General features: G+C 49.1%; 1 protein-coding gene and 1 long non-coding RNA gene across 2 annotated transcripts in view; both read right to left on the minus strand.

Annotated features, from left to right (window-relative positions):
* The window catches only part of ZFHX3 (zinc finger homeobox 3), a 417139-nt gene that overhangs the window by 53888 nt on the left and 335586 nt on the right, over positions 1 to 27665 (minus strand).
* On the minus strand, positions 1482 to 18694 carry LOC147573402 (uncharacterized). Its single transcript, XR_015244724.1, has 2 exons — positions 14964 to 18694; positions 1482 to 14718 (listed from the first exon to the last, which is right to left on the minus strand). It is a non-coding gene; the product is annotated as an uncharacterized LOC147573402 (long non-coding RNA).

The following is a 27665-nucleotide window of genomic DNA, read 5'->3' on the forward strand; positions in this document are numbered from 1 at the left end:
CATCAGAACTCCAGTGCAGTAGCAGAGCCCAAGGTGAAAAGTAGGCTCCCCACACAGACGACGGGCAAACGGGCCTCCCGCACTCCTGCCTGCCCAGGCCTCCCTGAAGTCCCTGCCTTGCACAGGATGTAAAGGACAGAGCACCCTCCTGGCGGCCCTTGTCTTTGCATCATCCATTTGCTTACCACCCTAAGCTCCGAGCCAGGCCAGGCCATCCTGCCAAGGACCCTTCTCTACCAACTGGGGAGAGCTATCGGGGTGGGGACAGCCTGGTGCTGCTGCGGGGAATGTGCCCACCCTGGTCCCTTTTTTAAAAAATAACGTGGCCAAAGCGCTAGCCGGTTGTTTTAAACAAAACTGCCTTCTAAAGGTGACATTTCTACACATGGACGTCACTCCTCTGAGAGAAAGGGGGATGTGAGCAGTAGAGGAAGTGGAGGACGCGCTCCACTGGAGATACACTCCCTTTCCCCCGAAGGGATGAGCGCAAATCCTTTAAGTGATCATTTTCCCACAAGAATTCTTCTGACCACTAGGTGTTCACTTACCAAATACACCTGGGGCCGCAGGGCCTGGAGTTTCTGGACAGAGCCTGGAAGGTGGTGGGGGGCCGGCCAGCCTTCCGAGAGGGGCTTCGGGAGAAGCTCTGCAGGAAAACCCAGTGCTGGAGGACCTCGGCCTCCTCACTGCTCCACCCTTGACCCTGTTTCCCTGGCCACCACCCCCACGACCCTGCCTTCTGGCAGCAGGCTAAAAGAATCAACACTCTGAAGGCAACTCCGGGTATTATTAAAATGAATAATTGGAGAATAGAGACCATTTATGCTTTTGTATATTTGAAGATCGTGCCACTGTTTATAGAAACAAGAAAAATGGGGATTGTGTGGCAGGAGGGAGGCTGGGGAGGCCGGGCATGCTGCAGCCCTGCGCAGCCCCTGCTGGGTAGAGCAAGGTCAGCCGCAGCAAGGACGCAAGCCTGGGGGAGGCTCTCCCTTTGCTTTTTACTTAACTTCACCTCCACCTTGCGCACTGACAGGAGAGCGCGTTTTATGGGTCCATCGCCGCCAGGGGCTGTTTAGGCCTCCCAGAGAAAATTTCCCCTCTTTGAGCTGTTCTCCTAAGCAAACGGCACACAGAAAGCCAGAGCACAAAGTGAAAAATGCTGCCGTTGTGTGGCGAGGGACAGGTCCTGCCATTTTCCCTCTCCTGGGCGAGGCCACTTGGTCAATCGGAACAGTCTGTCAAAACCGCGCTAAAATTAAGGGGGTGGGTGGGGGTCAAGGGAGGAGAAAAAGGGAGGAACCGCCTACAGCCAGGATTGCAACAAGTTCCATTTATCTGTGTTCTTAGCAAAAGCACCTGGGCTGCCCCCTGCAGAAACGCAGAAAAGGATAAAAGCCAATGTGCGGTGACAGAGCACAACGGAACTAAATATGTCCGCTGACTCGCCTGGTGGCTATTCACAGGAAGAGTTTGCTTTCTTGCTTTTCTTTTCTTTTCTTTTCTTTTCTTTCTTTTTTTTTTTTTTTAATAACTGAAAAATGTGAGTTCCAGTTTGTAAAACACAAACCCAACCCTGAAATGGTTTCGGAATCCACACTCCACGGGAAATCCAGCTCTGTCCCAGAACTCTGAGGAAACTGAATTCAGCAGGGATTAGCTCCCCTGATTTCTCCAGGGCCAGGACTGGCGCTTTGCTTCCACACATGAAATGTAAAAAAGGGCAAATTCCCTGAGCATGTTTGTAGCGGAGCGTGATGGGATTGTGTTGTCATTTATGGGAAATAATCGCAGACCCATCTCTCCCCTTCTCCCCCCCTCCCCCATTTTCCAGTCCAAATAACCATGAAAAATTACACTTCAATGTCAGGGCGACGACAAAGGAGGCGCGCTCTCTGGGAGCTCAGCGGATTTGCAGGGGTTTTTCCTTTCTTTGGACAAAAACTACCTTCAATTGTACTTCATTTAAAACGTGATCTAACAAATGCATTTTGACAAGTTCCTTTCTCTTTTTCTCCCTTCTTTCAAACAGTATTTTGCACAGTTTAACCTCACACCAAACTGGAATGTTCTGGAAAGAAGAGGCATGCAAAATAGAAGGTTCTTGAAACCAAGAAGGGTGTTTTATTTCCCCCTCTGTTAAAAACAAAGTAGTAGAGGAAAATAATGAGTCTAACTCAGTATGCTACTGAGAATGAGCGGGGGGAGGGGACAGAGTAAGTCACAGGGTCTTAACAACAGACTATTTGATGGGCAAAGGTGAAAAAAGCCAAGGTCAGTAAAAAGAGGAAGGCTTTGATGGAGGAAGAAGGGGACTCAGAGGTTTGCTCTTCGGAACAAACTATCTTGTGGACTTGGAAGCATCATCTAAGGCATCTGGAAGTACAGTCAGAAGTGGGTGTTCCTGCTCACATGGGATGAGGCGGGGAGGTCCCACTTCCCTCCTAGTCCCCCTCCTCTACAGAAAAGGACATCTTTCACCCAAACAGATCTGCCTGAAAGCTTTTTAACATTCCAGGTGTGAGACATAAGCAGTCCCTACAAGCATCTGTCTTTCAGTAACACTCTGCTTGAAATAAACACTGCCAGGCTTCCATGGCTGGAGAGGAGAAGACAGGATAGATAAACACACATGAGTGATAGAAAGAGTGTAAATAAAAAAAAAATTAACAGTTTCCATTAAAAAGACTGAAACCACCCTTCTGAGTTGAAACTCACTTGGCTTGTCAGGGAGATATCTTATGCTGGAAGGAAGGAAGGAAGGAAGGAAGGAAGGAAGGAAGGAAGGAAGGAAGGAAGGAAGGAAGGAAGGAAGGAAGGAAGGAAGGAAGAAGGAAGGAAAAGAGAGAGAGAGAGAGAGAAAGAAAGAAAGAAACAAATTCCTATTTATTTTTAATTGGAAAATGTTGGAAATACACGAGTGAAAAAAAACATCAAGGAAGGCTTGTAAGTGTACTTAAGCATCTATATACAAATGAAGGTGTGTGGGAAATGAACAGGATGTACCAGGAGTGGTATTAGATGATGGTGATTAGAACCTAATGGGTATAAGTGAGACCTTGTGGGATGGCTCTTGTACTGGGAATGTCAAACGCTGAAGGATGCTCTCTGTACAGGAATGACAGCAAGGAAACGAAAGGCAGAAGGGTGGCTGGACAGGCCCAAGTTGTTTACGACATTGGGGAGATGTGATTTGACGATGCCCAAAGGAATGATGGAATATTTGGGGCGAAGATATGCAAAAAAGAAAACTGAAAGACAAACAGGTAAGTATCTTGCTCCTGGCCATCAAAACAAACAGCACACCATCAAGACAATACGAAGCCATGACTCCAGGAGTCTAAGTCACAGACCAACACGAATGAGGGGCTGAATTCCCAGCCTGTTGATGGCCTCAATCTTAATGCTCACAGTGTCCAAAGGGTCTGCAGCCTATTGAGAAATCAGCTTTGGCCTCTGTGAAGCACAGGGTGCTTGCAGAAATAGTAGTGTGCTCCCACCCGAGGACAGGAGAGTGATGGACTGCCTGTCAGTGAACTTCATTTTGCATGATCATCAGCCACTTATGTGCACAGCTGGTAAAACAAGCTGATTCATAAAAATAAAGCACAAACAAAGGCTGACACTTTCCAAACCAAATGCAGGAAACAGACGTCAGGCCAACTTCAGGCAACCCGGCACCCAAGAAAGCACCGGCTAAACCTGTTCTTCCTTGGACAGACCTGCACGTGCACAAAGGTCACCGCAGGTGTTAATGGCACTGCCAGCTGCAGAGTCTAACCCTAGGGATACTTATGAACCCTGGAGATGGCCCAGGCCTGGGTCTTTAGGTGCCTACCATGCATACATTGCCTGGTACAAGAGAAGGGCCTGCCTCTGCCAGAAGCATTTACGGTCACACCTGAGACATTTAAGGATGTGTCTACACTTGGAAAGTAAAAAACTGGGCCATTCTCCAAAACCATCAAGTCCCCAAGCACACTTCAGTCTGAAACAACCAGGCAGCAGCAGCAGCAGCATGTTTGAGCTAACATTTCCTCGGAAACTGCAAGGAAAGTGAAGCAGGAAGCTGAGGTACAGAGAAAATCCAAGGGTTTATGTTCAAAAGCTTTCCTGCATCCACGTGAGAAAAAGCAGATGGGACTGCTAAGTTGTCATTTTTAACATGCACCTTGCACAGCTCTTCTGTGCCCAAAGGGAGAAAGAAAATTCTTGGCTCTTCCTCCTCCTTTTGAGTAACTTCCAAAGTTATGCCAGTGGTTGAATGCAAAACCTCTGCATTTTTAAACTTTGGATATTACAAAATACCCCCACCAGCAGCACACCAGCCCTTTCATGGTGATTTTGGCTACGGTAACCCATCTCCAAATCTTCAGAGCTACTAACTGTGTTTTACCCTCAGTCTCAGGATTGGGTCCATCTACTCAGCCTTCCCTCCTGTGAGAGGTGTCTTCCACCTAAGAACAGGCTAGTATCCCCGAAAGGGAATGCAGTCCATTACGCACCCCAAATTAACACTGTAATGGTATCTTTAAATTTTTTTTGAATGTTTATATTTATTATTTTTGAGACAGAGAGAGACAGAGCATGAGCGGAGAAGGAGCAGAGAGAGAGGGAGACACAGAATCCGAAGCAGGCTCCAAGCTCTTAGTTGTCAGCACAGAGCCTGACGCAGGGTTGAACCGCTAGACCATGACCTATCCGAGCTGAAGACGGATACTCAACTGACTGAGCCACCCAGGCACCCCGTGTAATGCATCTTAAAGCCCAAAAATGCAGTCATAATCATCAAGACAAACGATTCAATAAAAGAACTTAAATTCTAGACTCTTTAATAGCGGGAACAATTGAAAACAACCAATTGGTGAAACCAAAGAGAAAGAAAACATCTCCATGAGATGAGAAGGTCATCAAGGATCTGAGCAGAAAGTAACTGGTACTTGGGACAGTTAGGAATAAGGGATCTGGAGAAACTGACAGCACACAGTCATACTTTATGGAAATAATTTTGGATGTCTACACTCTTCTGTGTACATGCTGTACCTGGAAAAATTACTAGAAGCTCTCGTCAGGGAATACCTTACGTCGGAACTATCCCCACACTTCCAGAAGCAGACAACTCTTTCTAAGGGAATATGAACCCCGGGCAGAGACAGAATATGGAAGTAAAGCCTGCAACAAGTCAATGGTTTTGCTTCACTTTGTAAGGCCAAGAATGGTGGCAAGGAAGGTAAGAAGCAATGAAAAAACTAGTTAAAGGCAATACAATCTTGAAGATGAGACTGCCCAATGATTAGGAAGAGAAAAAGTGAATGAGTTCTCACTTACCAAGCAACAATTTTAAATATAAAAAGTAAGAAGAGGAGGGGGAATAAGAGGATTTAGACAGTCATCAAAGAGCAACTTTCCAAAAAAAAAGTTTGCATCTTTAAATTCAGCATCTACGATGGCAGGTGGGGGAAAGGTCAATTTCTGTCTGAAGAGAGTCTATGAATTGACTCACCTACTGGAAAATTCTGGTGACAAGTATGGAAGAGAAGCATGCAAGCAAACAGATTTAGGAGAGAGAGATACTGGCTGTTTGCAGAAACCCAGTCATCAGAGGGACCGGCCTTTGTTTTGAGGAATTTGGGGGAGCGGACAACAAGCACTTTGATTCTGTAGACCAGGAGACCAGGACCTGGAGAGGGGTGGGGGGCTGGATGTCCCCAGGGCGAGGAAATCCAAAGGAGGATGAAGGGGACAGGTGGTCACATGCTGCTCCAGTGGCCAGCCGGGCAAAGAAACCAACAAAGTCCCATGGAAAAGCTCCGACGTTGAGGCAAGTGGCACAGCTGCTCAGAGCAAGACCTAGTTTTTCTTGACATTCTGAGACAAAAGACATAATAGCAAGGATAAAAATGGGCTCGCCAAGACCACAACAAACCGAAAACCATCTCCTAAGAACCCAGATATCCGTGTATTTAGGCAAATGGTATCCTGTTAACTTCCTGCCCAGTGGCAACGTGGTACCCAAAATAAAACCGCCACGTTTAAAGACAGAACGAGCCATGGCTCTGGCACAATGCAGCCCGCCCACCTCGCTCTTTCATCCTTACACACATAAACACACGTACGCTCTCTCTTGTTCCTGCTTTCTCCCTCTCTCCCTTCTTGCTCTTTCTGGAAGGGGGTTGTCCCAGAAGGATTCCTCCCGAATGGCTGGGAGCAGAGCCCGTCAGAGAGCTTCTAGATCAGGGTGAGGTCCAAGGGGCCGGTGCAGCCCCTGGTCCCTGCTGCAGAGAACCAGCAAAAGCCAAGTAATTGCTTTTTCCCCCTCCACTAATAAGCTTTTCAGTGGAGGAAGAATTCAGCTTCCTGTAGTCAACAGACCCTTTTTTCCCTGCCTCTCCTCGCTCCAAATAATCTAAAGTGACTGCAATTTCAGTCCTGGCTCTCTAGCATTCAGCTCCACCGGCTGAGGTCAGAAGGTGTCAAGTGAGGGCTCTCTACTTCTTTTCTACTCTGCCTTCACTCCACCCATGCTTCTTTGTAACTGAGGCAACCTGCCTCCCCAGCCCAGCCATTATGTGTATCACCAGCCCACAGCACACACTGACTTCAGTCAAGATTCCAGGAAATGTTTTGAAGGCCTAGAAAACACTGGGGGAGAGAAAAAAAATCTCTTTGCTGTAAACAACTGATTAGTAATGACCAACTTCAGATGCTCTGGTGACCCGAGCCACTAATTTCCTGGTTTCGAGAAAATGCATCGCAGTACAACATTTGTGTGTGTGTGTGGTGGTTAAACCATGCGGCTGGTTGTGTGGTTTTCGGTTTAGTGGAATGCAAATGACTCTGGTTGCTGAATTTGTTCCTTGAGATGCTGCTGCGCACTCATGGCGCTGGTATCAGGTCTGGCTTCCTGTCTGGTGGACGGGCTGCAAGGGGACCTGCCTGGGAAAACTCTGCCCCACCCCCTCCCCTGCCTCATCTCCCAGATGAATGAAACAGGATTTCAATTAAGAAGGGCAGAAGCAGGGCCTGCCCTCCTCTGCCTTCACCGAGATCTAACGGAGAGCACAGAGATGAAGGTGAACAAACAAATGCACAAGGGTGACGACTAAGTGAGAGGTAGAACAGGTGTGTGACGGGACTGATGGAGGTTCAGTGGTTCCAGTCCCGGGGAGAGCATGAAAAGAGGGTTAACGTCCAAGTGCAAGAGGCCTGCTACTGGAAGAGCAGCTCCACGCAGGGGAAACAGAGGCAGGTCTGCAAAGAGGCTGCTCAGTGGGCCTACAGCCAAAGCCCGTGAGGTTCTGAAGAGAAGGACGGAAGGGGAGAAGCGTGCAGAGAAGGCGTGAACACCTGCACGCACCCCCACCCCCATCACACACACAGAGGAGGGGGATGCTGACTCCTGGCTACAGCCAGGCCTGTGATGGGAATTTATTTCCCTCAATTATGAGCTCTTGTCCCCAGTCTCAGTTCATCAGCGCAGTGCAGCCAAGTCAATGAAAGGCTCCATAATGAAGTAATCACATGCACGGGGATGGCCCCGCACCTGCCTGCTGGGCCCTGAATCAGGCTGACTGCCTGATTGGCCAATCAGGATTGGCTCTCCAATCCCCCCAACCCCGTGTGCGCCTATGTTCCATGTCAGGTCACCCCCGTCCTGCCCCAGGAGCCTCAAAGCCTGGGTGCCATTTTCTTGACCCAATCACAAAGGCCCTGATTGCAAGGAGGAGAAGGAAGGGTCTAGCAAAGTGGGACTGGTCAGTAGAAAACGTGTTATACTTCCCTTTTTTGCTGCCTGGGAAACTTTCACTGCAAAGAGTCTGATCATAAAAACCAGTACCGTGTGCTTAGAAAGATGCCATTTGTCTAAATTATTACTATGTAATAACAGTAACTGTGGAATACAACTGTCACACAACAGAAGTAAATTCTATTATTATTCCCATTTCACAGATGAGAAAACTGAGGCTCTGAGAGGTTAAATTAGTGGCAAAGGTCACACAGCCTAGAAGTAGCAGAACAAAGCCAACGCCCATGTTCTTCATGAACACCTTAAGAGCTACTGCGTGGCCTTCCCAAGAGAACTTAAACTTCTTCTCATGCTATCCTTCCATCTACCCACCCATCCACCCATCAATCCATCCATCTACCCATCCATGTACCTACCCACCCATCCACCTACCACACGTTCACAGAGCACCTGTTCTAGACAATGACAATACAGCTGGGAACAAGACAGGAAGAGTCCCTGCTCTCAAAGTGCAGGGGTAAAGAAGAAGGTGGAGAAGAAGGAAAGAAGGTGGGGGAGTAAGAAAGACAAAAAGCTGCCGAACAAATGACCATACTGTAAGTCAGATGCTGATGGAGAAGGACGGTAAAGTACGGAAAAGGGAAAAGGGAAAAGGGAAAAGGCAATGCTAGGGGTCATTTTCTACGGGAAGCTTGGAGAGGGCAACATTTGAACACAGACCCGAAGGAGTGAGGGTGTGAGCTACAAGGGCCTTCCAGGCACAGAGGAACCGCATGTGCCAAAGCCCAAGGTGGGAGCAAAGACAGAAAGGAGGGCCAGGAGATGAGTCAGGTCACGTGGACGAGTTCCTGCAGGCCTTTCTGGCTACTGTCAGGCCAGAGGCACTGCTAACACCTAAAGAACTTCTATGAAAATCAGAACAATGTGCTTCAGTTCAGCAGCCCCTCCTCTGGGCAGATGCGGCCTCAGACTCCCCATCCTGCCTGGTAAGTAGAGGCTGGGATGGATTCCCGCCCTTAGCAGAGAGCTGCGTGGGCGAGACATCCTGCTCAGCCTCACACAGTTAGGCTCGAAGAGCTTTCCAGTACAGAGGCTACGGTACTTCCCCAAATCTGCGTGTGTGTGGTGTATAAAACTTCCTTGCGCCTTTTCCTTTACTAGGGGGTGGGCAGGAGCCGACCTTGAGTTGAACAAATGCAAAGACAGGCAGGGGAACCCTGAGCATCCTCTGCCACTGGCCATACTACACCAAGTGGCTGGCCTTGACACCCATGCACCAGAAGGACCCGCCCCACCACTGTGCTCCCAAGCCCCTCCCTGAGAAGCTAAGGCTCGGGCCTGGGGTGAGGAACTCCTGGTTCAGCAGGGCTACAGCTCCAACCCAGAAATTTGTCACCCACCATTCCACACAGCCCTTCTCGGAAACTTTATTGCCTTTCCACATAAATGAACTTCAACGCACTCTGCAAACTTAATAATCATATAAAGCTACGTAAGCTCAGCAGGGCTGCTATTTCGATGCCAGCTCTTCCTAGTGCAAGATGGATCTGGAGGGTGGGGGAGGAGGCTTTACTTTTCTTAAATGGGCCACTGTGGAAAGAAGTCCACTCCGTTGGCCACAAGAGAAGAGGGGTCTCCCCCTAGTCTCTCTCACACACACACACACACACACACACACACACACACACGCGCGCACGCGCGCGTGCGTGCACACGCTCTCAGCTGCCGCACCGCCACCCTGGGCTGTCTCGGGGTGCATCCAGGTAGCGAGGTACAGGTAGACCGGCATCACAGGTCTCCTCAGGCAGCACTTGGCCCCGTGCCGCAAACCAGCTGTCTCAGAGTACCCTGGGGCCTCCAAGGCAGAGTAAGTGGGTGAGCCCTCAAGTGTTCTGGGTTCTGTTGTTAAACATTAACGGGTAAATCCGGAGCACCCATGGGTCAGCTGCTCTGGGCGCTGTTTCTCTGGCCAGGAGACAAGAGGAGCTGGATCTCAGCCAGAAGGGAGAGAGGGAGGGGCCCCGAAGAAAACACAAAGAAGCCAGGAGGGGCCAGGAAGGGGGCCAGGAGGAGGAGGCCCTTCTGGGCTTGCTGGGGATCCACAGGAGCTGCCAGGACTGCCCAGAGAGGTAAGGCTAAAAGCCAGAGAGAGACAAGAAGGCACCAAGCAGGGGAGTGCAGGTGATGAGCGAGGAAGCAAGATCCAGAAAACTGGGAGCTGAATGGGACAGGATGCACAATGGGCCAAACCCAGCACAGCTTAAAGCGCCCATGAATTCAGGTTTCCACAGTGACCAGGAGCCTGAGGAGCTGTCGCCCCTTCTCCAGGTCATTCCACTCCAATCATCAGGAGAACTGTGTTTTGGGGAAGGGGCCAGAGCAATTACCAGAGCCTTCACTTCGTTGCTCCCTTTTACAGTACACTTCCCAGAATAAACTGCCCCAAGACTTCATCCATCACCAAAAAAGGCAACTGTAAAAACACTCATGGCCGGCCCCTTCCCACACACCAGCAGGCGCCCTCCCCTGCAGGGGTGGGGGGTGGGCAGGGGTGGGGGCCGTGGGGGGGAGGTGGCTCCGCCCGCCCGTACTAATTGCTCTTGCGGATGCTGTGCGGTGTGGGGGCCATTCCCAGCGCCGAGCAGTTAGGAACTTCCCAAATCATTAACCTTTCTCGGAGTGCATTGTACTGGGAGGTGCTCCCTCTGCAGCCCTATTCAGGAGCCCTATTGATCTGCCACACACTCGGTGCCTTCAAAGTTGTTTATGATCAATATGCAAATTGCCCATGGCATTGATCTAGTATTAATTTTCAATTAGGGAATCCACAAGGGGTCTCTGAGGGTCAATACCTAACAATGCAAAGGAAACTCCGTTGAGGAGTATCGGGCCTGGTGCTGATAAAAGCTTCCCTAAGCCTCCTTCTCAATAGTTCCAGGCCCTCGGGGCTGTCACCTTCACTTTGGCTCATTTTGTTCCCTCCTAAGTCAGACCCCTTCGGTCAGCAGTCTCTCAGGCTGGATCTGTGGCTGTTGCCCTGGAACTCCCCCCACCGCCGACCCTCCCTACCCAGGGCCACAGGGCCACTCCCTGGCCTGCCAAGTGCGTTCCCCTGACACCCGCCCTCTTGATCCGATGCCCCAGGCCATGCCTCCATGTCTCCCCATGCCACACCCAGACCCGGGACCACTCTCTCCCCCAGCTCCCCAACCACACATACCTTTTTCCTCCCTCTCTCCCTCTCCCTCGTTTCTGCTTAGTCACGGAACGTCACCTTGGCACGCTGCCACGGCTGGAGCTGGCGAGCTGCACGGTCCCCAGAAATCTCAGGCAGTCAGGCAGAGCCGCCAGGCTGCCAGGTTATGCTTGGCAAACAACCCACTGATGTCATTTCAAAAAAACCAGCAGGGTTGGGGGGGGGGGAGGAAAAAGGCACAGCTTCAAATCATCTGTTTCTCCTTCTTTCTTTCCTCCAACAAATTTTTTCTTCCTAAATGAAACATGGGGACAGGGGGCTGGAGGGATATTAATTACTTTACCACTCGTTCATGGTTCCCAGAAGAGGCCACGGCCCGCCCTCCAGGAGCGCACAAGGCAGTTCATGTGAGCCATCGATGGGGGTGTCCCCAGGGAAAGCGTGCCCAGCTGGGACCAGAGTGACCCGGGAACTCAGTCATTCCATTACGGGCCCCTAACAGCCCCTGAGAGGCTTGCGTGGGAAAGCTGGGCAGACAGGAGTTGGAAGAGAAAAGTGTGTCCTGCTCTGTCCTCCCAGCAGGTGTTGGGGACAAGCAGGGCACAGCTGTGCTCCAGCCCGGGGCCCGGCAAGGACTCTGTTTGCCTTCTTCTCTCTCTGCCAGGGGCTCTGAATGCTCCAAGTTTTCTTCACATTCTCCAGTGGAATAAACCTTCCAGAGTCTCAGGCTCTCTCATTACCCCATGAAGCCACCCGAAGACCCAACTCCATGCCAGATGGGTAGTGGCCTGCCCACTTTCGGCACTGCCGCTCATCGTGCAGGCTGGCGCATTAGCTAGCCAGGCTAATTGGTTTATGGATAACATTAATTACCATGTTGCTCATTAATGGATGAAATCTTTATTGGTGCCATTGATCAGCGGACTTGTTAGCTGGCCTCCTAACCAATGGCGGATATAACAAGCTCTCTTATTGGCATATCAATTAATGCAATCAATTCCTGGCCAGAGGCTGCCATTCGCTTCCCTAGTTGTTCAAGGGTAGGAGACAGAGCCATGTCAAGCGTGCCTTTACTTAGAGTCCCCAGTTCTCAACTGACCTCCAGGTGGTCTCTCTGCCACTTGGGACTCATAAAAAAAAAAAAAAAAATCACACCCACCCTTCTATTTGAAAATCACCTTTCCATGTTCTGCCAGTGACAAAAATGCTACCCTATCAGGATACAGAAGCTAGAAGGAAGACAGGAGGGGCCTGGGGGCTGTTAAAGCAAACAGGAGAGGTGGAGGCAACAGGTGAACCTTTTCAGTCCCCAGACTGGCCCCTGGACAATAACCACACAAGCCTGAAAACACAAGCCACAGGCATCAGCCCTCTGCCTCTGGAGACCCCGCCAACCTCCTTGATGCACCCTCACATCTGCTGACCACGCCTAATGGCATCCGCCTCACTCAATGCCTCTGATGGGTCCTATATGAAAACATCACTTGCTCATCTGAAATCCCAAGCTCCAGTACCAAAAAGACTTTTCACATTAGGGACCATCACGTGCCCAGTAAATCTGTGCAAACAGGGGCTAATGTTTGTTGAAATGCATACAATAAATCTCTTCAACAGCACTTATATCCCTATAAAGGCACAGTTTGGGAAAAATCTCTCTAGGCAGCAACATGTCTTTAGTTAAGTTGTTTTAAAAAAGGCTGAGGGACTGAGTGTGTGGGTGGATCCAGAGGACCAAGGATTTACAGCTGGACTTGACCGACGAGCAGCAAACACCAGGGCATTAGCACTACGGCAAAGGGGGTGAGCTGATGGCCCTGTGGCTTTGGGAGGGTAAGTGGGGAATGCCTGACCCCAAGACATGCTTTAAAAGGATTACCTGGAGGTGGCCCCCAAAGGGAGAAGCTTCAAATATTATTTCAGATTTGTTTTTAAAAGCCAAAAATAAATTAAATGTAAAAAGGGAAGAAAATCACTACTCTACTCAGCAGTGCTGGTGCTATTAATAAACGTTGCAAGCCCAAACATTTAATTCAAGGAGAGAGGGGAGAAGCAACAGAACTGGTGAAAAGCAGACAGGGAGGGAACGCAAGCTGCTTTTGGCAGAGCAATGACGGAGCACAGGAGGGTGACCAAGGCCATGGCTCAGGGACATAACTCTCAGCATGTGGAAGCACAGCTCGGGGCTCCTGTGATAAACAGAAGTATTTCCTCCCATTTAGAAATAAAAAGTGACGTCTTTCCATGCGGACCACATCAGTACTTCCACAGTCACAGGGCAGAGGCAAGTCCCGAACAGACCAAGGCAGGGGCCAGAGAGGCCCGCCGCAGCCGGAGGTCACCCTCTCAGGATGCGGCCTGGCAGCAGAAGAGGGGCAAGAGGCCTCACGGGGGAAGCCAAGGCCTCCTCAACCCGTAAAGTCATGTGCAAGGCTGCATACGATGCAGTGGTCATCCAACACAGGTGACGGGGAGATACCCAGACGAGGGGCCCTCCGCCAGCCACTCGGCACCACAGTGATTTTTTCAGCAAGAGCAGCCACAGGGTCTTCCGACGACAGGAGTCCCAGGGCGCTCGTAAGGTGCAGCTCTCACAGGGTAATGGTGTCTGAACCACTCCCTCAGGAACCCCGTAACACTTGCAGGGGTCCTGCAAAGTTTGATTCCAGTTTTCTTTTAAGTTGCTTATAAAATTTCGGGTGATTACCAAATGTTGTAATAATGAAAACCTAAGTCCACGTAACACACTGGAGGACAGGCCATGGACTCTACGGCCAAGTTAACTAGATTCTGTGCAGACCTCAGAGTAAAACTTTCTGCCATCCCTACTTAGTTGAAGATTCTTCTGAGACGGAAACACAGACACTTCTTCTGAGACTTCTGAGACACAACACTATAAAAACAGGTACCATCTGGAACTACTTCCGCGGGAACAAGGATCTGCATAATAATGGAACCAAACCGAAACAGAACACAAAACAGAAGTTTAGCTGATCCTATTGAACTACCTTCCGTAACTCTTAATTTTTAAAAAAATTTTTAATGTTTTTTTATTTTGAGAGAGAGAGACAGAAAGAGACAGCGTGCAAGCAGGGGAGGGGCAGAGAGAGAGGGAGACACAGAATCGGAAGCAGGCTCCAGGCTCTGAGCTGTTAGCACAGAGCCTGGCGTCGGGCTCGAATCCACAAGCTGTGAGATCCTCACGTGAGCCTAAATCAGATGCTTAACCAAATGAGCCACCCAGGCACCCCCAGAACTCTTAATTTTGATCAAAATGTTGATCAACTCTGCTTTATTCTCATTTTTAAATATACAAATGTGACAACTCTGAACTCCTAAATTAACTATAGTTATAAAGCTTTTCCAGAAAATTATTCAGATACTGGGTGAAAATTAGATCTCATTTGTTTAGAAAGGACAGCTCTGCTAATAAAGTTTACAAAGCACTGTTTTGCCTGATGCACTGCTCTAGATGAAAAGCAGAGTGCCCTCTTTGGAGAGCCTCTCTTAGAAGCAATGTGGATAATTTAAAGTTTCGAGTAAGAAAGTAAAAACTCACAGCCTAAGCTGACAAAGCATCCTCACACACATCTAATTCACTCTTAATATTACATGGCACACGGAAGATAGCACGCCGGTATGGAGAGGATTGTATCATGGTAAGACGACAGCGAACCTAAAAGTACTCTTTTAGGTTGTGTATTTGCTTTACAACAAAAAGTGAAGGGGGAGAATGAGCTCTTCAAGCAAAAATCAAGTCCCGTTAAGAAAGGGTTGCCTGGGGCGCCTGGGTGGCGCAGTCGGTTAAGCGTCCGACTTCAGCCAGGTCACGATCTCGCGCTCCGTGAGTTCGAGCCCCGCGTCGGGCTCTGGGCTGATGGCTCGGAGCCTGGAGCCTGTTTCCGATGCTGTGTCTCCCTCTCTCTCTGCCCCTCCCCCGTTCATGCTCTGTCTCTCTCTGTCCCAAAAATAAATAAACGTTGAAAAAAAAAAATTTAAAAAAAAAAAAAAAGAAAGGGTTGCCTGATTCTGGTGCAAAGGCGAGCGCTCAGAATGGCGGTTGTCCTTGTCTTGATACTCTAACCAGACAGAAAGCTCCCATAATAGTCTCTCCCCAAGACAAGAGCTTGCAAGCTCTCTCTCCAAGACAGAAAAGAGGGGTTGTCTAATTTGTTCATCTGTGAATTCACCAACTCATTAAACATACCCATTAAGTTACACCTACTAGGTTCTAGGCATTGGGAATCCAACTGGACAAGAAGGACACATTCCTGCCTTCATGGGACCTATTCTCTAGCAGACCCACCTTGGGTGACACAAGATGGCTGAGAGACGTCCAATCTTGCCACTGAACCATCACGTTGACATGCACTTGGACAAGAACGTTGCCTCTTCTACTAGGTCTCCTTTTGCTCATCTGAGCGATAACAAGGTTGGCCTTGGATGTTCTAACATCCATGCCATGCTAGGGTTGTAAGTCGGTCCCACTCAATACTATCCAGGGCAATAAAAATCATCAGAGAATCAAACCCTGTCTACTCTAAAAAGACTCTTCCTTCGCAAAGCTCCGGTCCATGTTTCCCTGAGTCTTCACCTGGGTGATTACGTATCAAGGTTCGTCCACACCAAACACGGTAATAAATCAAATCTTATCAGAATTGAACTATAAATCTGTGAAGACTTCAATAATTTCTAGCCAAGGGAATAACACCACAAAAGTACTTTTTAAACTAATTACTCGGATTCCGAAGAGCGGTCCTAATGAGCCTTCTTTCTGCCCAGAACTTACTAAGAGGAAAAAACTACCTTCTGGTGCAGTAATTACTGCTTTCCCCTTCAAACTTCTAACTGGAGATCGATGCTGCATTTTAAGACCCATTGATTTACAATTAGCCTGGCTTTCCTGCTAAAGTGTTTTTTAAGCAGAGTTTACTTTTATTTTATTTTGAAATCTCTGAGATCTGGTTCTTGGATTTTACACCCTCATGAGAGGGGACTGGAAATCTCCAAGAGGAAGATACTCATCAGAACAGAGAGGAGGAGAGGGATGTAAATCAGAATCAGGAGAGAGGGGAAGGGGAAAAGGGAACTTTGTTTGTTCACAGGATAAACGCAGAGACAGAAATTTAAAAAAAAAAAAAATTTTTTTTTTAAGCCAAAACTTTTGCCGAAAGGGGAAGAAGGAATGACGAAATCCAAAGAGAGGAAGCAGAAGGCAGGGAGGTAGGGGGAGAGAGAGAGGCTCACAGTCTCACCAAGCGTGGCTGCTGCCAAGGTGGCTAGAGAAGCTCTTCATTGCCTCTGCTGTTTATTAGCATCCTTGGGAAGGAAAAAAGAGAGAGAGAGAGAGAGAAAGCTTTGTGCGTCTTTGCAAAACAAAGCACTGGTTAAAAATAGTGTGTGCAGCAGGGACAGTGTGCTAACGTGAGGGTCCTGGCAGCTCCAGCACTCGCACAATCTGTCCCATGAGGGGAGCAGGAGTAAGCGAAGCAATTAAGAATTTCATGCTGATTGCTTCGAGCATGTTTTTCTATGCCATAAAGATAATAGCATAAAGGATATGGCCTTGCTTCCCTCCCCCTCCCCTGCCTGGCAACTTCTGCCTTCTGTCTTGTAGACTCTTTCTTTTCCTCACCTCCCATGGTTGAGGACTCAAGACGCTGCTTAGCGGGTCTGGCACCGCTTGATGGAATCGGTTGCTTCCAGGCCTAAAGCACAAATCGGAGCTTGTCCTCACGGACCGGTCCCTCCCCACCCCTGGCCAAGGGCAGACCCAGGAGAGGAGCCGTAAGACGAGGAGCTGTGTTACTGAAGCCCCAGAGAGACGGAAGGGCTTCAGAAACAGGGAGATCCAGGCTCTCCGAGGCCCCTCCTGCCACTCAGCCTGGGCTCCTCACTATGGCCAGCTCCCAAGAGTGACTGGAAAAAGATGGTCCTGGAAAGAGAAAGTGAAAAATAAAATCCCCCAATGACAATAAAGGGGGGAGGGGACAAAAGCCACTAACTTTTTTCTTTTTTTTTTTTTAATGTTATTTTATAGCAAGATTGTATAGGCCAATTTCAAAGACTAACACGAAAAAAGTGCAATTAAATCCTTGAAAAACTGACAGATCAGCAAAACAAAACCACCCGGAGGAGAGCCCGATTGAGCCTCATTAAGAAGGAGTTCAGCCTGTTTTTAAAACCCTTCTTAACCCTTATCTGGGTACCTCCCAGCAGTGAGGGCTCCCAACGCGGCTGGCATAATTAGTGTCAGAATGGAAAGGGAGAAAAATCAACCAGGAAATAGAAATTAAAACACAAACTTAGGAGGGGGGCGGTGGTGTTTCAAAAGGAAAAACCATTCCAAATTCAAACAACAAACCCCCATCAGTCCAACCGGGAGCAATGGGGAGACAGCAAAATGCTCCTCCATACCCAGAGATAACTATGTTCCAATTACACAGAGAAAGGGCTGGGGCAGAGCGAGTGCCACCATCTACTTGTCCCCCTCCTCCCCAAAATATATTCCACCTTGTGGTTGCGTCAACTCTGGGAGGCTGAGTTGATGGCAGACGGGCGGCAAGCCGCACCAACCTCTACATCAATTACAACCATCACGCCTGACAATGGGGAAAATGAGATCTGGTGACAAATTTTTGCACCTTCGGTCCTCAGGATCCCCCAAAGGTGGCATGCACGCACATGTGTGAAACAGCGTGTGCATGGGAGCGAGCGAGAGCATCGCCTGTGAAGCCACCAGCCTGTTAGGAGGAGATACGGCACAGAGATCCATTATAGGAGAGCAGGCCGCTACGGAGGGAATACTCTGGAGATGGGGAAGATGGCAGAGAGACGAGGCCGTTTTATTAAATCGGGCAAATTCTAATTTATTCTGTGGAGACAGAGGAAGAGAAAATGGATTCGCTCTCAGCATCTCCTTTGAGCTGACTCCTATCGCCTCAGCAGAGGGAGGCGGAGGAGATGAAGGTGCCGGGGTTCATGTGGAAATCAGGGGAGGTTTCCCCCTTTCAAAGTGAACATTATATCCATTTCTCCTCTTGTGCCAGGAATCTGGAAAATAATGCTTACGTCGGAGAAACATGGTGGTTTTCTTCGGGCTTTCTGATTACTCCAGCAGGTGAAGGGGCTTACAAATTTGACTCCCTGCAATATGAAATCAGAGAGGCGACCACAGCCAAGATAAGACACGGACACGGGCTGACAAAAGGAAAAGGAATACTGGGACGTCTCCCCCAACGGCAAGACGCGCCCCTTGCCCGATGGTGGGAACAAAAATGGCACTTTTCAAGTTGGGAAAAAGGGGAAAGAAATGCCTTGAGCAAGAGCACCAAGCGCGGAGGTTGTCTTTCATTAACAAAAGGCACCTGTGTTGAGACTGCAATTAGAAAACCAAGGTTTTAATTAAACAATCACATAAAGCTGTTTGGCTCCCCATATGGGCCAACATGTCACCTGTGTCTCAGGGTTAGCTGGGCAATGAGCTCCAGCTGGTGTGGAGGGAGGGCAACTGGCGATGTGGTACACATATAACTGCAAAGCTGGACGCTCTACCTGTCTGTGGCTCCCCTGCCATGTCCGAGAACTAAGAAGAAGCCAGTGAGGCTGCCGGGAGCAACGGCGCTGTGGTCAGACCATAAGCCACCAGTAACCCTGTACTGCTCGCAGCCAAACACAAGATATTATTCAAAGTGCTGTGCAAAAGCCAGGGGTGTGGCATAGGGGGCTTCCTGTGTCTCCCAATTAAAACTGCTTCTCCAGGGGCGCCTGGGTGGCGCAGTCGGTTAAGCGTCCGACTTCAGCCAGGTCACGATCTCGCGGTCCGCGAGTTCGAGCCCCGCGTCAGGCTCTGGGCTGATGGCTCAGAGCCTGGAGCCTGTTTCCGATTCTGTGTCTCCCTCTCTCTCTGCCCCTCCCCCATTCATGCTCTGTCTCTCTCTGTCCCAAAAATAAATAAACGTTGAAAAAAAATTAAAAAAAAAAAAACAAACAAACTGCTTCTCCATCAAAGCATCGGCCAGGTGCAACCAGTTTACCGAGAGCCCCTTTTAACTAAGAAGAATTCATAGGAGCTTAGACACCTGCCAGCTTCCATGGGAGGGGGGAGAAACCAACCTACTTCTTCACCTGCTGCTTCTATACCCCCTGGGCCATGGGCAGACAGGAGGTACACGAGGCTCTGACAGCCCAGACTCCCAGGAAGACAGACAGCAATGCTTCCAAAGCACAGATTCCTCTGGGACTCTCAGCCATCAACACCCTCCCTGTTCACGAGCTGTGAACTGATATGAAACTGGTTGTTCCAGGAACTGTGTTGTGTGTTGGCCTTCTGCTGGACGCTGCTGAATGAACAGCTTGGGCCACCTTCACACCCAGGTCAAATAGCTTTTGCCAGGTGCATGGGGTCCGGCTTATAGGAACAGACAGGCAGGGCGACCAGTTTTCATTCCAAGGCTCCCAAGGGCATTCCACACCTGGGACAGCCAACCTGGAGACCTCCCCACTGGTATGTGCAGGCTATGCCTCAGGCTGTGCCCCCCAGGAGCTAAGCACAGCTTTGGGCGCCCTAAGTCCACATTGCCCTAGCTTCCCAGCACGCTGGGGACACTGTTTCCAAATGCTTCGGACTATGAAAGTGGTCATGTGTCAAATGCTGAAGAATCCAAGATGGCCAGTCAGCTAACACTGACCAATGACCTCGTATGTGCCTAGCACTGAGCTATCTTCCAGAAAAGAAAATCACTGAAGAGAAAACCTTAGTAACAGAACGCCATTAGTCTGCAAAATGCTCCAACTCAGAGAATACTCAAGGCTTACCAAATCACAGGGCAATCAATACACTCTAGGTTTCACAGACCACCAACACCATTTTGGGTTTTCAACAGGAAAGTCTTCAGACTATCTGCTCACAGAAAAATTAAAACAGCAACAACTCAACAAACTTCATTTGAGCTTTGAAAATGCAAAGGAGTCCTTCTTCCCCATCCTCAGGCTATGGCCTTGCTAAGTTTGTAGAGAACTGGGAGATTTAAGGAGGACTCAGAAGACTGTATAACGAATTCGTTCCATGGGAGCTGAAAAACAAAGTTGCCTTCCCCACCAGAATCCTTCATCTCTCAGACAAAGAAAGGTTTCCCTTGCCCTTTCCACCACCTGATTGTGTGAACTGCCTAAGAGAGCAAGAAAAGGGACCGCAGCTTCTCAGCCTGAATGCGAGGCAGCCAGTCAGAACTAATCTCTGTGCTGGAAGTAAATTCAGTCGGTTCCATGATCTGGTCCCCAGGAGGGCTCAGGCGGCGGGGGGCGGCGGGGGGTGGGGGTGGGCTCGCCTCCCTTGGCGTCCTGCACCTCACACCCCAAAACCTAACCGGGGACCTTCTGGGCAATGTCATTCACCACAGTCAGCCACGGGAGGAATTATGTGAGATCAGGCCCCGAGTGAAATCCAAAGCAACGAGTTTGACTTTATGACTTATTTATTTATTTCTTCCTCCACGAACAGAAGGTTAATATAAGAGCAGCTCCTTGGCAAACCTTTAAGGGTAATTCAAGCGACACTGATGTGAATCAATGTTCTCTTTGTGAACACATTACTTGGCAGAAACTGGCTTTTTGTAACCCCCTTAAACCTAGCCGGCAAAACAAAAAGAAGGGGGAAAATGTCCTTCAAACAAAAGGATGAGGTGAAAATAAAGAGGGAGTCGACTGCACTTTATTCTCTTTCATAGAAGCAAATGGATCCAGTGCTTTCATACATTAATCAATCAATATCACTGACTGTACATCAGCAGGGTAGCCAAGTTATGAATGACCTTTCTGGCAAAGAGGACACTTTTAATGCTCATAAGACTGCTCATAGCTTAGCAACTTTCCGAATTTATGCCTGCATGATTACCCCTCAGAGGCGAGTGGCCGTTAGCGCTGCACTAAATATGGCAAGGTTAGTCATTTCCAATTTGTGCAGAGGGAAGGAGAGACGTGGACGCGCTGCCCCATTTATGCACGAGCTGCCGCAACCTGGGCAAGGTAGGAGGGCAGAGGCGCTGGGAGGCACCGTCCCTGCCCGGCTGGCAGACCGGCTTCCCCTCGGAAAGCTGGCTGAGCCTCCTGTGCCAGCTTCGGGCCAATCCAAACAGGGAAGCTGCAGAGAGCTAATCTAGAAAGCCGTGCCCAGCTCGGCCTCAGCTTCTGCCTGCTTCTCACACTCAGCTCCTGTGTCCACCGAGCTGGCAGGCGGGCCAGGCTGGCCACTGCAGGGGCTTCCCCGGGCCACCTCCGCATCCTCTCCCTGCTGGCTTCCGCCTGTGTCTGCAAGCCCTCCCCGCGTCGACTGGGCTTCTCCAACGAGGCAACACAACTGCATGTTTCCAAAAAGGGAACAGAACTTCCATCTTTCAGCTGGTTTCCTTTTTTTCAGCAATCCACAGAAGGGCATTTCTACCGAAAGGATGATGTTGACTTACTCTTTCTAGAAATAACCAGCTCAGATAAATAAACGGTTAAGCCAATTCTCTTTCTTTTCCCCTCTTACCAACTCAGCTGTTCTCTTCACGTCCAGAAGGCAGGAAAGTTCTCTGGATTCCCTTCTATGTGGGTGGAAATGGGTCAAAGGGCTGTCCGTGGGTGTGGGTTTCTGCAACAACCATGATCGTCTCAGTGAGGCCAAAGGGAGGCAAGGCACAAAATCCTACTTGTCATTGCCCCTCAGCTTTCTCCCCAGCTTCCCTATGGTCAAAATCTCTGGAAATCTGTTGGTTCATACACAAGACCTTACTTATTTCTGCCTGACATAGACATAGAGGGAGAAAAAAGACATCCGGGAACTTAGAATACAGCTTTAAATTCCTCCAAGTTACAACAGAAAAGAACAAAGGCTCAAGCTCAACTTTAGGCAGAGTTCTGGGCGGCAACGAGTTTTGCCAACAGCATTCCTCGGTCTACAGAGTTGCCCAGCAGGGCACCAGTTAGACAAAATGTAACAGTTTGGCTGTAGCCACTTCTGGTTATGAACGTAAGGATACACCTGTCTGGCCGATCCCGGTTCATATTCCCGAAGCCAGGGGAGTCTGTTTAGGGAGGAGCCTACTCCAACAACATTCTCCAAAGCAGCTGTGCTGCCGGGCCATGAGATCCCAAGGCCGGTTTCCAGAAATAGGTGATAAACAAAAACAGGGAGAAGCCCTCTTCTCCCTTTTTTTCTTCTTCTTTTTTTTTAGGGAGAGAGTGCAAGCAGGGAGAGGGTCAGAGGGAGGGAGGGAGGGAGGGAGGGAGGGAGAGAGAGAGAGAGAGAGACTCCTCATGCAGGTTCTACGCTCTGCACAGAGCCCATTGTGGGACTTGATCCCACAACCCTGGGATCATGACCTGAGCTGAAATCAAAAATGAGATGCTCAACTAACTCACCTCCAAGAAGAGCTTGTTTTAAAGGCCATGACTTGGGTGTCTCTGAAGGGGTGGAGAGTTCCTACCTGGGTGCCTCTTGGGGTGATGGATGTCTGTGGCCCCATGCGTGGCTGGGAGGCAACACTCCCCGGCAGCTGCAGCCCTGCACTGCCTTCTCTCTGGACCAGATCCTCCCTCCCAGGGGGTCAAGCTCAAATACAGAACACTGCTCTCGTTCCCACTGTTTTCAATACATTCAGATTCCCCCATCCAGGAAAACTCCTTTCTGTTTAGAGCAGGGAGGGAAACATAGAGCCCGTTCTAGTGGGTCGCCCCTGAAGGAGCGGGTGCAGGATAGTGCACAGACACCCCTTTCCTGTTCCATCAGGAATCATTTTGAATGTCTCCATTTTCCCATGGGAAGCTGCTGATCCACATGTTTATCAGCTATTAAAAAAAAAAACTTGCAAAGTACACTTTTCGCTTCATCATTTAACAAATATCTGTCTCTCTGCCTCCTTCATAATTTACAAACTCCTGGATCACCTTTGGAGCTGCTACCCCGTGTTCCTCCCTCCCTTTCACTTTTTCAGAGAGAATTTTCTTTCAAAATGCAGGGCAAGGATTTGGCTAAACCCTCAACCACCCTTTCTCTCCAGATCTTTACCCGAGCCTGGCTGTTCCCCTACCGCCTCTCAAAAGTTCACCCCTTGTCTAATGTCTTAAGATCATGAATTTTATTTTTTGCATGAAATGGGCTTTACAGGCTCTCAGAGTTCCCCCAAGTTACAAACACTACTTTCTCCACTTTTCTTCACCTTGTTGTTCTCCCTGGCCTATGGCAACTAGTCCGCTTCTGCCTTTCTCTCGTACCTTCCCTTCTGCCAACCCACCAGCTGTCCAGCTGGCAGACGGGGGACACTCTTCGCTCTGTATGTCTACACTGCTCTTCTGGAAGCACCCTGGTACCTAAGATGCCCTGCAGCCACAGGGCTGTCTTGTTGCAGGTGTCGTACAGCACGCCCCCCTTCTGTATATTTAAGTCTCTCTATAAAGAATAACATCAGCCAAGATAAAGGGGCTCTAGATCTTTCCTCTAAGCATTTCATGGAAACTCTCACATAAGTAACGGCACAGAGTAAACCGAATCCCCAGGATGAGGGCGGACACCCTATTCTGGGTGAGCTCAAGCACTGCCACATGGGCATCCCTGAGGCCCCCGATGCAAGAACAGGTCGTTCCCTGGATCTCAGACCAGTCCTCAAAATCTGTAAAAAGAGAGAACTTTCCCCACTCACACATACGTTTCACTACACCAGTGAATCCCTTACACCCTCAGGAATTTCAGTCCCAGGAGAGCAGGAGGACAATCCAGGCCTACGGCAGCTCCAGATGTTTGCTGCAAACCAGAGTCCAGGACTGGAAGAAAATTCTCTCTGAAAAAGTGAAATCGCCAAGATGCAAAAGATACAGGAATGTGAAAGTCCTTTATGATTTAAAGATTTCACCCAGGAATAGAGGGATCTATTTTCTGACTCAGTTTCTGTGTCTTCACTTCCTGAGAGAGAAACCTCTACGCAGACAAGGTGTAAACTGTGCTTCCCACAGGTGAATCCAACCTTGTCAGGCCACTCCTCCTCTCAGAGCATCCAACCCCCCAACCCTGGGCCTGCTGACAGAGGTAGGTCTAGTGAACTGTGCTACCTGCCTCCTCTTCCCCAGGACATGCCAGCTACACCGGCCTTCCTCCTGCCCCAGGCCCCTTGCACCAGCGAGGCCCTCAGTCTGCCACCCCATGCTCACCACCACGTCTGCACGGCTCTGAAGATGCCTGGCACAGAGGAAGCTGCATTAAATACACACTAGAAAATATACAGGCATATGTACAGACACAACCGCATCATTATTTAGTAGCAACTCAAATTCCTATTGTATTTGTATGCAGTGTGCTTGTAAGCAGTTGTGAAGGTGTGCTTACCCCCTGTCTTAGGAAGATGCAAAGTATTCCTGTGCCACTCCAATAGTTTAAACATTAGATCTTGGAAATGGGTTGTCACGTATCAAAAGGCACGTACTTAAAACTTTGAAAGCTTCCAAACTTTGAAGTGCCGAATCATGTGGGTAGCAAGGCATTTACCTCTCAGGTGGCCCGTGTTCCCTTGACCCTCTCTTCTTGGCCAACAATTGCTCCTAAGTCACACTGACGGTGCACATTAGGGCTACCAAACCCCAGTTCCAACACCTGTGGTCTAAGTCAGCATCCGTACCAAGAATGAAAGCCATCAATCATCCACACGGCAACAAGCTATTTGGAAACATCCAGCTAGAGTTTGAAGATGGAGACTACGGGGACCCAGTGGAAGTGGTGTTCAGTTTGTGGGCCGTGATGATGTTCCCTGAAGAATGACAGTCTCCGGAATCATGGCGGATGTGAATGACAATGGTGGGGGGCGGGGGGGGGGGGTGTCGGTGTATTCCCAGCTGGGAGAGTCTGAGCAGGCATCAGGTGAGGCCAACATTTGTCTGCCTATCAGATTATTTTAAAAAGTGGATTCTGCATTCTTTCCTACCCTCAGGCCAGTGAAAGCCAGCTGAACGACCTTAATCAACTATATTAAATAGCAAATGGAACATTAGCATAAGAACCTAAAAGTTTTTACATTTTCAAAATGAACCCATGACTTGAAGGCCTCCTACCACCAGGTATTCTCAGGTGACTACCTGTATCCAAGCAGGGCTGGAATCGAATGACAAGACCGACGACCGGGCCATGGACCAGGCAGGCCAAAAGGCGAAGAGGCCAAGGGGAAGAAGGCATTTGTGGCAGAATCTCACTGAGGTCCTATCGCTGTAATCCAGGTGGGTGCTCACCTCACAAACAAGCACACTAGATCCTGAGTTAGGCCATGGGTGCTTCAGATAAGCCTTCCCCTTGAAGGTGGCTCCATTCCGGTCATGTCAGCCACCTGGGCTGTGACAAACCTTTGTGAGCACTGCTGCAATGATTGCTCTCTAATGAGTGTTAAAAATGACCTCAGGCCTTGCCGCCACCCAATGTGCCGAGGGCAGGAGCCAAGACCCAGAGTCTATAGGATGGGGTACAAGAAACAGCGAGACAGGCAGGCTTTTCGATGCTGAGATGGAAGGGGCCTCTCACTGCCTCTGACTAGCCAAAGAGGCAGGTCACCACTGTGATCAGGGTTACCTCCAACCCACAACAAAGTCTTCCACCAACAGGGCTGGCTCTTCCCAAATCCACCACTGATGAAGGCCCTGATATGTGCCGGAAAGGCCCTCTGTGGAGCTGTGTGGCTGTGGGCCAAGGACATGCTTGTTTGAAGCCTGAAAGCTGGAGTGCGGCTTCCCTTGCCCTCAAGGATAGAGGAAATGCCACCTTGAAGATTCTGCAAAACCCCAGGGCGGCCATGAGTGGGAGAGGCAGACCCAGGGCTTCCCCAAGCAAAACCAACATGAGACCCCTCCCACAGGAAGGAAATGGGTGTACTGAAACTTCAGACCAGAAAGATAATGCGATGCTTCCGGCCATGAGAAACCCAAAGTGGCGAGAGGGGAAAAAAAAGGAACAAAGAAATCATTGTGGACAGATAAAATGAAAATCTGGCAGGGCTCTGTCCTAACAAATGATCCAAAAGTGAACTAAGACTAACTTTTCTCCCTTGGCAAATGTACTGTAGGTCAAGGCACAGTGCCTGGAAGAGAGAGAACCGAAGAGGGAAAGAAATGGAAGAAGAGAGACCAAGGTTCAGAAAGAATGTGCCAGGTGTCATGCTAACGTACATTCTCTCACTTAACTGCCACAGGAGAATTAATGAGACAGACCTCCAAGATGTGCACGGCCATCTCCTTCCACAGATGTAAGATCTAATACTTTAGAGGTGTGCAGTTGGGATCCTGAAGTAAACATGCAAAATCTGTCATATGTATGCATTTTTTTCTCGGGTGAAGGGATCATTTCATTCATCAGGTTACCTGAAAAGGTCATGAATCTCGGGGTTATGTAACGTGACCAAGGTCAGCCAGTTCAGAAAGGCTGGGATCTAATTTCTCATGTAACTTTTTTATTAATGTTTATTTATTTATAAACATTATTTATTGAGAGAGAGAGAGAGAGAGAGAGAGAGAGAGAGAGAGAGAACGTGCACAAGCAGGCGAGAGGCAGAGACAGGGAGACACAGAATCTGAGGCAGGCTCCAGGCTATGAGCTGTCAGCACAGACCCCAACACGGGGCTCAAACCGACAAACCATGAGATCAAGATTTGAGCTGAAGTTGGATGCTTAACCAACTGAGCCACCCAGGTGCCCCTAAATTCCCATGTAACTTTTAAAAAGCTCAGGGTGCCTGGGTGGCTCAGTTGGTTGCGCATCCAACTCTTGATTTCGGCTCAGGTCATGATCCCAGGGTCATGGGATTGAGCCCCACATTGGGCTTTACACCGAGTATGGAGCCTACTTAAGATTCTCTCTGTCTCTTCTCTCCCCCCCACCCCCGACCACCCCTCACCCCTGCTTGTGTGCTCTCTCTCTAAAAGAAAAAAAAATTAAAACAAATAAATAAAAGCTCTTGCAAACAGGACTGATCTGAGAGTTTCCAATGTTCACTGGCATGAGAAAGGAAGGAAAAGAACCAGAGAAGGTTATCCTCAGAGTTTTAGGAGCCGCAGAAGGAAATGGGACGGACACTGGGTCACAGAACAATGTATGAAGACATTCATGGGCCTTTCCATTTTATTCTAGAGGATGTTCAAAGCAATTTCACCTCTTTGAACACATTCAAAGTCACAGAAGTGACGTTTTTTCATGGAATCCAACGGGGCAGCCCTACCCATCACTGACACAGGCACAGACACATTAACCTACAGTCACAGCTCTACCTGATGCCAAAAAATGACCTGGGAATGACAGAAGAAGCAGTAAATATCCACATTCCCTAAATTACAGTCTTTCTGGAAGGAAGTTCTCCAAAAACATGACAGGTCATTATCTTTGCAGAGGGGAATATCTTATCCTCAGGGTTGTGCGATTTCCCAACCCACCCCCCCCCCCCATACAACATGGCATTTTTAAACGTCATAAGCATTTATTGATTTCTCAATTTTGGAGGAGCGCTGCACATACACTAATTAAAAATGCATTTCATTGACATGAATTTTTCCCAGCAATGGGCTGAACAGAAATGACCTGGAGGATCCAGGGTTGAGTCTCACTAACCCAGCATGAGACCATCCAGTTGGCCTTCTCCGCACCAGCCTGGAACATATCTGAAGCCTATCATCTGTGACCTTGCTGAGAGGAGTAATTCTACTCTGCAAAGAAAATGATGG

This window comes from Puma concolor, chromosome E2, assembly GCF_028749965.1.
Source record: "Puma concolor isolate L17-30 chromosome E2, mPumCon1.1.hap2, whole genome shotgun sequence".
Taxonomy (NCBI): Eukaryota; Metazoa; Chordata; class Mammalia; order Carnivora; family Felidae; genus Puma; species Puma concolor.